Raw genomic sequence first — 10,853 nt, 5'->3', positions numbered from 1 at the left:
GCTGAATTTGGAAGCTTAACTGACTGAGCCACCCAGGTGCCTCATGGATTCCCCTGTATTTCTTGAGCTTCAGCATGTTCCCTTTGGAAAGCATTAGATTTACCGTAAAGAAAAAGGCGAAGTTTTAAGAAGTGGCAATATTATCTCTGGTGCTGTTTACACACCATATTATTTTTCTAAAAAAATTTTTTTAACGTTTATTCATTTTTTTGAGAGACAGAGTGTGAGCAGGGGAGGGCCAGAAAGAGAGGGAGACACAGAATCTGAAGCAAGATCCAGACTCTGAACTGAGAGCACAGAGCCCGATGCGGAGCTTGAACTTGCAAACCATGAGATCATGACCTGAACTGAAGTCAGACACTTAACCCACTGAGCCACCTAGGCGCCCCACTGTATTATTTTTCTAAATACCACATTTAAGCTTTTTTCTTTTGAAGTTATTCATTATACGTGATTATTGTACAAAATAAGAAAATAATGACAAAGAGGCATAAATGAAAATCACTCAAATCCTATCACCCAGAGGTAACAAGTGTTAATATTTTCATTTTGATATGCTTTATATCTTTTAATATCTTTTCATTTATACACATACATGTATTATGCATCTATAATGGGGTCATACTATGCCTACTTAGAGCACAACTATTTTTTCCCATCTAATATTTTTATAAACACATTCTCCTGTCCACGATTAGGTATTAATGCTATCATCCAATAGTTGTTTAATGGTGTTGTTGTAGACTCCTGTGGTTTATTTGGCTAACCCCTAATAATTGGATATTTAAATTGTTTCCAACTTTATACTGTCATAAAGAGTTTTCCAATGTATAAGAGTGTCCTTATACATGTATCTTGTGCATTTGACTATTAAGATGAATTTTTGTTTATTTTATTATTTTTTAATGTTTATTTTTGACAGAGAGAGAGTGCAAGTAGAGGAGGGCAGAGAGAGGGGGATAGCAGATCCAAAGCAGGCTCTGCGCAGACAGCAGCAAGCTTTATGTGGGGCTTGAACTCGCAAACTGTGAGATCATGATCTGAGCTGAAGTCGGACCTTCGACTGACTGAGCCATCCAGGTGCCCCAGGATGAATTTTTAGAAGCATCATTTCTGGGTCAAAGGGTAAGCACACATTGATATCTTTGCCAAATTGGTCCCAAGAAATATTACATCAATATATAGTTCTTCCTGTTGAATATAAGCGATATTTTATCCCATACTATCCCTTTCTTTTTAATCTTTGGCTCTCTTACTATTGAAAGTGACATCACACGATTTCTATTTCAGTGAGGCTGAATACATTTTTATATATTTAGTGGTACAGTTGTGATTTCTTAAAACGGATTGTCTGTTTCAGTGTTTAACCTATTTTTCTATTAAGTCTATTTATAGAATTTAAGAAATGCAATAACTCTTTGTTTATTAGATATGATACAAGATTCAAAAAATTTTGTCATTTGCCTTTCAATGTTTGCAGTATTTTTGATATGCAGTTTAGACCTTTAAGTTTTATTTAAAAAATTAAATATTTGTACAAAAGAACATGCCTACATACAGTGTTTGAAACACTAATTATAATAAAACAAGTAACCCTGTACTCACATCCCAGTTTAAGGGTAGTACATTTGCAAAACTCCTATCATATCACATTTTCCCTTCTTTCAGAGGCAACAGATTTCTTTAATTTTGACTTCTTTTCTTTATAGTTTTGTCATATATGGATAATTCCTAAATAACGTATTATTTAATTTTGTATATTTTTGAATATATACAACTAGAATCACACTTTATAAATTCTTTTGTGACACTATTTATTTATTTATTTATTATTTTTTTAAGTTTATTTATTTATTCTGAGAGAGACAGAGACAGCACAAGTTGGGGAGAGGCAGAGAGAGAGGGAGACAGAGAATCCCAAACAGGCTCCATGCTGCCAGTGCAGAGCCTGATGCAGGGCTCCATCCCACAAAGTGTGAGATCATGATCTCAGCCAAAACCAAGAGTCAGATGCTTAACTAACTGAGCCACCCAGGTGCCCTGACACCATTTATTTTTTTAACTAAACATGACCCATTGACACTCACCCACATGGAGGCACCCTTTTTAATGCATGTAAAGGCATTCCATTATGTGGCCAGATCACAATTTATTGATTAATTCTGTTTTTTCTAGTTTTTTTGTTATTATAAAATAATAATGCTACCTTGTACACTGCTGGTGCTAGTACAAAATGGTACAAACCCTTTGCAAGACAATTTGGCTTTTTTTAAAGCAGAAAATATGATTACCCTACAAACCAAAATTCCAATACTGAGAATACACTTTTTGTACATAAGCACCAGGAGATATGTACAAAAGGTTTACTTTTGTAAATATTACTGGTGAAGTGAGCATCTTTTCCATGTGTTTATTGGTCATTTGTGGATACTCTTCTGAGGAACGCTTTTTATTTATTTTATTTTATTTTTTTGTGTTTTGACCATTTTTCTGTTGAGTTGTCTGTTTTTGCTTCCTTTTCTTCCTTTCTTCTTTTCTTTCTCTTCTTTCTTTCTTTCTTTCTTTCTTTCTTTCTTTCTTTCTTCTTTCATTTTGAGGGGTTCTTTACATATTTTGGATACTAATCTTAAATAAGCTTTATTTGTGAAAATGCCTTCTCTCAGTTTGTGACTTATTTTTTCCACTTATTTTTATGGTATCTTTTGGTGTCATCATAATTTAATTTATCAAGCTTTCCTTTCATGATTTGTGCTTTGTAATTTCTTGCTTAAAATTTTTTTCTACTCTAAGGACATAAAGATATTCACTTATTTTTTTTCCTGAAAGATAAACAAGTTTGTTTTTCATATTTATGTTCCTTTATACATCTGAAATTGTTTATTTTTAAATAGCACTTGATGACAGTTAACAGTCACCAAATGGTAGGCACTGTGGTCAACCCCTTTGCTGCCTCCACTGATCACAGGTATCATTTTTTTAATGCTTATTTACTTATTTTGAGAGAGAGAGAGAGATGGAGCACGAGTGGGGGAGGGGTAGAGAAAGAGGGGGACAGAGAATCCTGAGCTGTGACCCCACAAACTGTGAGATCTTGCCCCAAGCTGAAATCAAGAGTCCCACACTTAACTGACTGAGCCATCCAGGCACCCCTGAAATTGATTCTTGTGAATGGTTTCACTGCGGTAGAAGGTTATTTTAATGGTCCCGGTTCTTCACCTCTTCTCCTATCCTCTTTGTGACTTTAAGTTCCTCCCACAAAGTTAGATGTTAGTTAACCAGCTCTTGCATTGGGATCAGTCTCTGGCTTGTTTTGGCTAACAGAATGAGCAGAAGAGACATTAGCTTCAAGCCTAGGCCTTAAGAGGCCTTGTGTGTTTCTGCTTCTTCCATTGCTACGAGAAAAACATGTCTAGGCTTGTCTACCAGTCCCAAGAGGAAGAGAGCTATTCCAAGCAAGCAACCTGAGCTGAGCCCAATGGATTTCAATAGAATTCCAAATAATTAGGACTTGTCACTGATGATAAACCATCACTGTTTTAAGCCACTGGGTTTAAAGTGGTTAGTTCTGTAACACTAGTTAACTGATACAGGTGCTGATTCAATTTCTTTTCTTTTCTTTTTTTTCCTGGATGAAAACCAATTGTCTCTCTTTTCATTATATATAGTGATATCTCTAGTCTTTTGGTTTTCTTCTGGTTAGCATTTGCCTATTAAGTTTTTTTCCATCTTTTTACTTTCAGCCTATTTTTTAGTCCTTATGGGTTAACTGTATCATTTTTTTAAATTCCATCTAACAATGTTGCTCTTCGAAGTAGAAAGCATAATCATGTTTATTTATAGTGATTATTATGATTTTGAATTCATTTCTACCATCTTAACTTTCCTTTTCTCTTTGTCTTACATTTTCTATGTTCTTTTTTTCTCCCTTTTGCCTTCTTTGGGACTTGTTTGTTATTATGGTTTTTTTTTCATTCTACTTTTTCTTCTAGTTTTTAATTAAATATACCCTTTCTATTAAATTTGTGATTATCTTAAAATTTTAGTATGTATATTTAACTTAAAAATGTTCAAAAATAATCACTATCTTAATCCTCTTGAAAATTATATGGACTTTAGAACTCCTTAACCATATTCTTGATAACCATATTCTGTACTATTGTTTTCTTTTACTTTTGTTCTTTTTATTTATTTTTATTATTTTTTAAAAGTTTATTTACTTAAAAAATTCTTTTTAATATTTATTTATTTTTGAGAGAGAGAGAGAGAGAGAGCATGAGCAGCAGAGGGGCAGAGAGAGGGAGACACAGAATCCGAAGCAGGCTCCAGGCTCTGAGCTGTCAGCACAGAGCCCAATGCAGCGCTCGAACCCATGAACCGTGAGATCATGACCTGAGCCAAAGTTGGACACTCAACTGACTAAGCCACCCAGGCACCCCTAAAGTTTATTTTGAGAGAGAGAGTGTACAAAAATGTGAACAGGGAAGGGGCAGAGAAAGAGAGAGAGAGAGAATCCCAAGCAGGCTCTGTGCTGTCAGTGTGGAGCCCAAAGCAGGGCTTGATGCCATGAACCATGAGATCATGACCTGAGGCGAAATCAAGAGTTGGACATTTAACTGACTGAGCCACCTAGGTGCCCTTGTTTTTTCTTTTTAAAAATGCCACAAGTTAGACATTGTTATCATTGCATTCAATGTTTATTTAATTTGCCAACATATTTACTATATTTTCTCCCAGTATTTCCTCCTGCATTTCAGATCTTTGGGGCTTTGTCTTAGAGCCCTTCCTTTAGAAGTTCCTTTAGTAAGCATCTGCCAATGATGTCTTCTGTAAGAGACAATTTTCATTTGCTTCTGTAAGCCAATTAGGGTGTTACAAAATCAAGAGCTATTTTGGTTTACCTTAAATTTGTTTTGTTTTGTTTGTTTTTAGTCCACTTAGATAATGTGAAGTCTGTTATCAAATCAAAAGGAAAGTTGACTTGAAGCTATTAGTTTTCAGGCCTTCTCACCATCTTTTCCAGAATCCGGAATCCAGAGCCCTTCCTCTGTGTGGCAGAGGATAGGGATTTTTGTTTTGTTTTATTTTGTTTGTTTTTTTCAGCTTATCTTTTTTCACTGAGAATGTTTCCTTTCATGACTTCAGCTTTGTGGAAGTATCTTAATCTTAATTTTTGCCTTAAATTGACTCTGTTTCCTTTTCCTTATTAAACTTGAAATCTTCAGACTTCTAGAAATCAGAAAATATCAGCAAGTGGCCTCAGAAAACTCTGTCCTTTAGTGCTTGACTCTCTTTTTGCATTCCAGCTATTAAATAATTTTTGCCTCTGAAGAATTCCTTTATTTTCTTCCATCGAGGCTATGGTTCTAAAAGGTTTTAAAAATGTTTCATTCTGAATTTTTCTGGTACAGAAGCATTCCTTGGGATTACACCATGTTGTTGGAATTGTAAGTCTAGAAATTTAAATATTTGATGTAGTCAAATCTATCAACGTTTTCTTTAATGGGTTTTGGTTTTGGTATTAAACTTAGGAAGTCCTGCTCCATTTCAAGAATATTCAAATATGTGCATATATTTTCTTTTTGTAATTTCATGGTTTCATGTTTTAAATGTTTAAATATTTAATTCATTTAGAATTTATCTTTTTTTTAAATTTTTTTAATGCTTATTTATTTTTGAGACAGAGAGAGACAGAGCATGAACAGGGGAGGGTCAGAGAGAGAGGGAGACACAGAATCTGAAGCAGACTCCAGGCTCTGAGCACAGGCTCTGAGCCTCAGCACAGAGCCCGAGGCGGGGCTCAAACTCACGGACCGTGAGATCATGACCTGAGCTGAAGTCTGACACTTAACTGAGTGAGCCAACCAGGCGCCCCTAGAATTTATCTCAATGAAACACAAGAAGTAGAAATCTACTTTTATTTTTTCTTAGGCAGTTAACTTGTTGTCCCCAAATCTAGGTAATTTGTCAAAACATAAAAATATGAAATAATAAAGGCTGAATTAATTATCACCAATGAGAAGGGGTACTTGTTAGCTGCATAATATGGAAAACCAATTATGAAAATGAATGGTTTTGTATTTTTTAAAGTATCTTAATTTCCTTTGTACTCTTGCAAAGATAATGGACTTTGCCTCCTTGGTTTTATTTGCCAGTGCCTATTGTGGAAGATATCTTTTTTTCCTTAAAAATTCCCAGGATACTATAAAATGGGACATTAAAATAAGGAACTCAGGGGAACTGAAGATTTTTGCTGACCTCATGTATAGATTCTGTTTTTCTGAAATCAGAATCTTGCATATATTGAATTTCATGAATTGAATTATATTGTGACATGATTATTGGTGGTCTACTCGAGAATTAGAAACAGATACACATTAATTTAGAAGGGGAAATTGGAACTTGAGAGGGGTGCAGGGATAACCTCAATGGAAGAATATTAGGCTCTTTTTCACAGATTAGATTGTGCTTTCTAGTCAAGTTTCCCTGTATCTATAGATTCATTTCCATGCAAACTAGAAATTTGCTGTTCTATGAGGACTTGCATTATGGACATACTCTCAATCATTCAGCAATTATTTGTTGACCCTTTGAAATCTCATGTTGGGTTTTGTGTAGGATACAAAGAGACTTCATCCCTCATTTATTTATAATGTAGGAGAAGAGGCTATTTTTATTAATGGAACATATGAATTATTAGCCACGTTTTTCCCCCGGAAAGTCAAATAATAGGGGTATGTTTGAAACTAAAAGTCCGTGGAAGAGACTTGACTCTGTTTCATGCTTCCAGATGTTATAGTGTTTTCCACTTACCATCAGAGCATTGGCTGCTATTGGCCTGTGGTTAGAGATGAACAAGGCAGTTTGGAATTGAATTAGGATTCTTTTTGATGTGCTAGAAGTTGCTTTAGGGACTACATTACTTTTTGATGTGTTAGAAGTTGCTTGTTTAGTTGTTATTTTTTTCCTTATAAAAGGGAAGTTATGCAATTCTAAGCAACATTTGTTACATATACCATAGAATCCAAAGCAGTGTTAGGAACATAATAGGCATTCAATAAACACCTGTAAATTAACTGAAAAGGGAGCATAGACCATCACCCTATTTATTTTAACATTCTGGTTGATTGCATTCTAGATAAATGGCAGTTTATTATAGAGAGAAAAACAGGACCTGATAGAATCTAAGAAAGATGTGGAAAGGGAAGGTTGTTCAGCAGGTCAGGAAATTTGAACCCGTTGTCAAGAGTTCTGAATGCTTTTCCTGTCGAATGTTATGAGGTGCTTACCCATCATCAATTTTAGTTTGTTTTTATGTGAGCCTAACTTTGAGTGATTTCTTAACTAGTGCTTTTTTATTTAACATCAGGTTTTTTTTTTTAATGATTTGCATTTTGTTTCATGACAGTTGCCCAAAATATCCTTGAAAAAGGAGGGCTGTGTTCACCTTCAATACTTAAAAATCACTTGGAGTCAGTTCAATTGAGCATGAGTATGTGTTTGCAAGAAAGTAAAACATAACCAAAATGAGTAACCTCTGTTCTCTGAGGTTTATTGCATATCATTTATGCTTGAAAAAACAGAGTGAATTTATTTGTTTTAATGTCCAAAAACTTTGACCCAAGAGTTAAAAAGAGCTAGCTGACCAATACAGTAAAAATAGCTGCAAACTTACTTTTTAACTGGGGTGATATTTAACCTCACATCTCTTTATCACAGAACATGTTGAAAACAGTTTGAAATAATTTTCTAGTGTGAGAAGCACATTTAAAATATCTACTATGGTAATATGAAGTGTAGGTTGGCCAAATTATCTGGATAACCCAGGTCACCAAAACCACCCAGGAGATAAAGGGGAGTTATTTTTTTTTTAGTTTAAATTATCCAAATAGTTTATCTTTATAATCCCATGACACTAAGTAATTGCTCAATCTTCATCGGATCCCTGCTGCCTTGTGGACACAGTTATATTAATAAAATGAAAGGAGTTAAGGAAATAGCATGTCAGGAATCAGAAGCAAAAGCCTCATTTTACTTTAAAAATGTTGTTTTTAAATTAGAAATGATACATAATAATTTAGTTAAACCTGAAGAAATCCTGATTAATCTCTTCATATATCTATATTTTGTTGATTAATCCTGTGAGATTTTGCTCTGTTGTTTTCTATTTTCTCTCAAGGAGTGGGTGGATCTTAGCTTGATTTGATGTTCCCTCCCAGGCCACTAATAAGGGCAGGCATCTTTCCCAAATGATTTTTTTTATTATCTCCCTAGAAAATATTGCTGATGACAATATATTTTTTATTACCTTTTATACTGAACCTCTTCATTCTTACTCAAATGACTATAACAGTCAATTATTTAATATTTAATGAATAATTTTGGGGGTGCCTGGGTGGCTCAGTTGGTTGAGTGTCCAACTTCGGCTCAAGTCATGATCTTGCAGTTCCTGAGTTCGAGCCCAGCACCGGGCTCTGTGCTGACAGCTTAGATTCTGGAGCCTGCTCTGGATTCTGTGTCTCCCTCTCTCTCTGCCCTTCCCCTTCTTGCGCTCTGTCTCCTTCTCTCTCTCAAAAATAAATTAACATTAAAAAAATTAAAAAAAATTTTTTTGGATCAAACAAGGGCTTTTCCCCTCCTGCCAGGTTTTTAAAAAATTTTTTTTACTGCTGTTAAATGTACCCTAGAAGGCACAATAGAGAATATGAAAATCACACATTTAGTTATCTTTTAGACTCTGAGTTTGCCTATAGAGACAGTGATGTTGATAAAGTGACCTGTCAATAATTAAACACTTTTTTCCATGGTACTGTGCCTCGCACACTGTGGGGTATAAAATTTTAAGATGTGGTTGCTGTCAACAGCTTACAGTCTGGATGAGGTGATCATATTTACATCTGAGCATTTGGCAATTAAATAGCGGCATAAGATAGCGTATGACTAACTGTGAAAATAAACAGTGTAAACAGCATGTACTGTAAGTGCTTCTAATGGAGGTTAAGTATCAGTAGAGGATATATGACTTAGCCCATGGAGTCACATCTTACTTGGGGGAGACGTGCCAAAGTCAATACACAATATAAAAACTATGTGAAGTGCATATTTTTGAAAGTCTCTTAAATCGCTCATAATTTCACTATATATAGTCATAAATAGGTACTACGCTGGATACCGACACATACTCTCTCTTAGCAAGTTCTGTTCAGTTAGTGTTTTGTTTACTGTATAAACAGATCCTTAAGGAACCTGGCTTGAATTTGTATTCAAAGCCCCAAAATCAGCCTCAGCATCATGAGCTGCTTATACAATGAGGGGTGCGTGGGGAGAGCATCTGATTGGTTCGGCATCGCTTGCTCCTTTACTGGAATAGGTGACAGAATTGTCCACACTTTATAGCTCTTTCTCCCTCACCCTCTCCTATCAAGTCTCTAGAGGTAACTTTACACAAGTTAAATGTGTATATGATATGTTCCATTGTATATAAGTTACACATACTCTTGCCATCTCTTTATCTACTCATTCATGGTAATTTCTGCTTTGTTTTTGCTTGGCTGCATTTAACATTTGTGTGGCATACTTAGCTTAGTATATAAATTTTTCATGATTATTTTTATAAGATTGAGGCTCTCTTACTCAGGACTTTTGTATTCTCCTTTATCATTTTTCTATTTCTTCCCTTTCAACTGTTTAGTTTAGTGGGAGGAAATATACTCTATATTTCCATAAGCTAAAACCACTACCCTCCTGTGTCCCACTCACTTCCTCTAAAATTCCATCCCCTAAAAGATCTACCAAATCAGCCAATATTAAGGAATACCTACAACCATGTAAATATTGAAGTAAAGTTTAGAAAAGGAGCTTTGAAGTGCAGTAGGAAGGAAAACAGAGATATTTAATAGTTCAAAGCATCGTGTTGTAAATGTCAAGCTGGTGATACAGAAGGTAAGTGGTGTAAGAGGGAGACACTCACTGCCTGGAGTGAGTGCCCTGAAAAAGTCTTTGAAAGGGCTGGGACTGAGTCAAGCCTGGAAGCTTGAGTAGGATTCAGATAAGCAGAGGACAGGGTGCATTCATAGCCACATTCATTTAGACCAAGATAAATGAGTATTCTCTGGTACTAGTCCTCTGTGAGTTCACGGTGTAGTGATGGAGACAAACAGGTAAAAAGATAAATTTCAATACAATGTGGTAAATGTGCTTGTATAAGGATTGGAACAAAGTCCTGTCAGGGCACAGGGACTGTTAGATTCTGATGGGAAGTAAGAAAGGAGGAGTCATTTGAATTGTACCTTATTTTTAAAGAAAATTTTTTTTATTTTTTTTTTTATTTATTTTTTAGAGAGAGAGAGAGAGAGAGAAAGCACGGATGGGGGAGGGGAAGTGAGACAGGGAGACAGAGAATCTGAAGCAGGCTCTAGGCTCTGAGCTGTCAGCAAGAGCCTGACGCAGGGCTCAAGCTCATGAATTATGAGATCATGATCTGACCAAAGTCGGATGCTTAACCAACAGAGCCACCCAGGTGCCCCTTGAATTGCACTTTAGAGGTAGGTAGGGGCCTCTCAGGGTGCAGAAGGAAGAAACGCATAGTAGATCAAAGAAAGCACTCCTCCTAAGCATGGATCTGGAAAGGAAAAGAAGCCACCATGGCAGTGACAAAAGGCTGGGGGTGAGGGTTGCGGCACCTGGGAAAGCAAATTGTGAAACATCTCTTATGATAAGGGGAGGTCTTATGTTTCATCTTGAAGAATAAAGGAGTCAAAAGAGAGTTTTAAGTCACCGCATGACATCAGATTTTATTTCCTATAAGAAAATTCATTAAGCCTGTGGCTGGGAGACCAGCTAAGATTGAAAGCTAC

General features: G+C 35.7%; 1 long non-coding RNA gene across 3 annotated transcripts in view; it reads left to right on the top strand.

Annotated features, from left to right (window-relative positions):
* The first annotated feature begins 919 nt into the window (after positions 1 to 919).
* LOC147582516 (uncharacterized) overlaps positions 920 to 10,853 on the top strand; it is a 188,020-nt gene continuing 178,086 nt past the window's right edge. For all 3 annotated transcript variants that reach the window (XR_015249213.1, XR_015249214.1, XR_015249215.1), the window contains exon 1: positions 920 to 1,125. This is a non-coding gene — a long non-coding RNA (uncharacterized LOC147582516). The remainder of the gene's footprint in view (positions 1,126 to 10,853) is intronic.

The sequence above is a fragment of the Puma concolor genome, chromosome A3 (genome assembly GCF_028749965.1).
Source record: "Puma concolor isolate L17-30 chromosome A3, mPumCon1.1.hap2, whole genome shotgun sequence".
Lineage (NCBI taxonomy): Eukaryota > Metazoa > Chordata > Mammalia > Carnivora > Felidae > Puma > Puma concolor.
The sequence above is the reverse complement of the archived record's forward strand: the minus strand, read 5'-3'. Positions and strand labels throughout refer to the sequence as shown.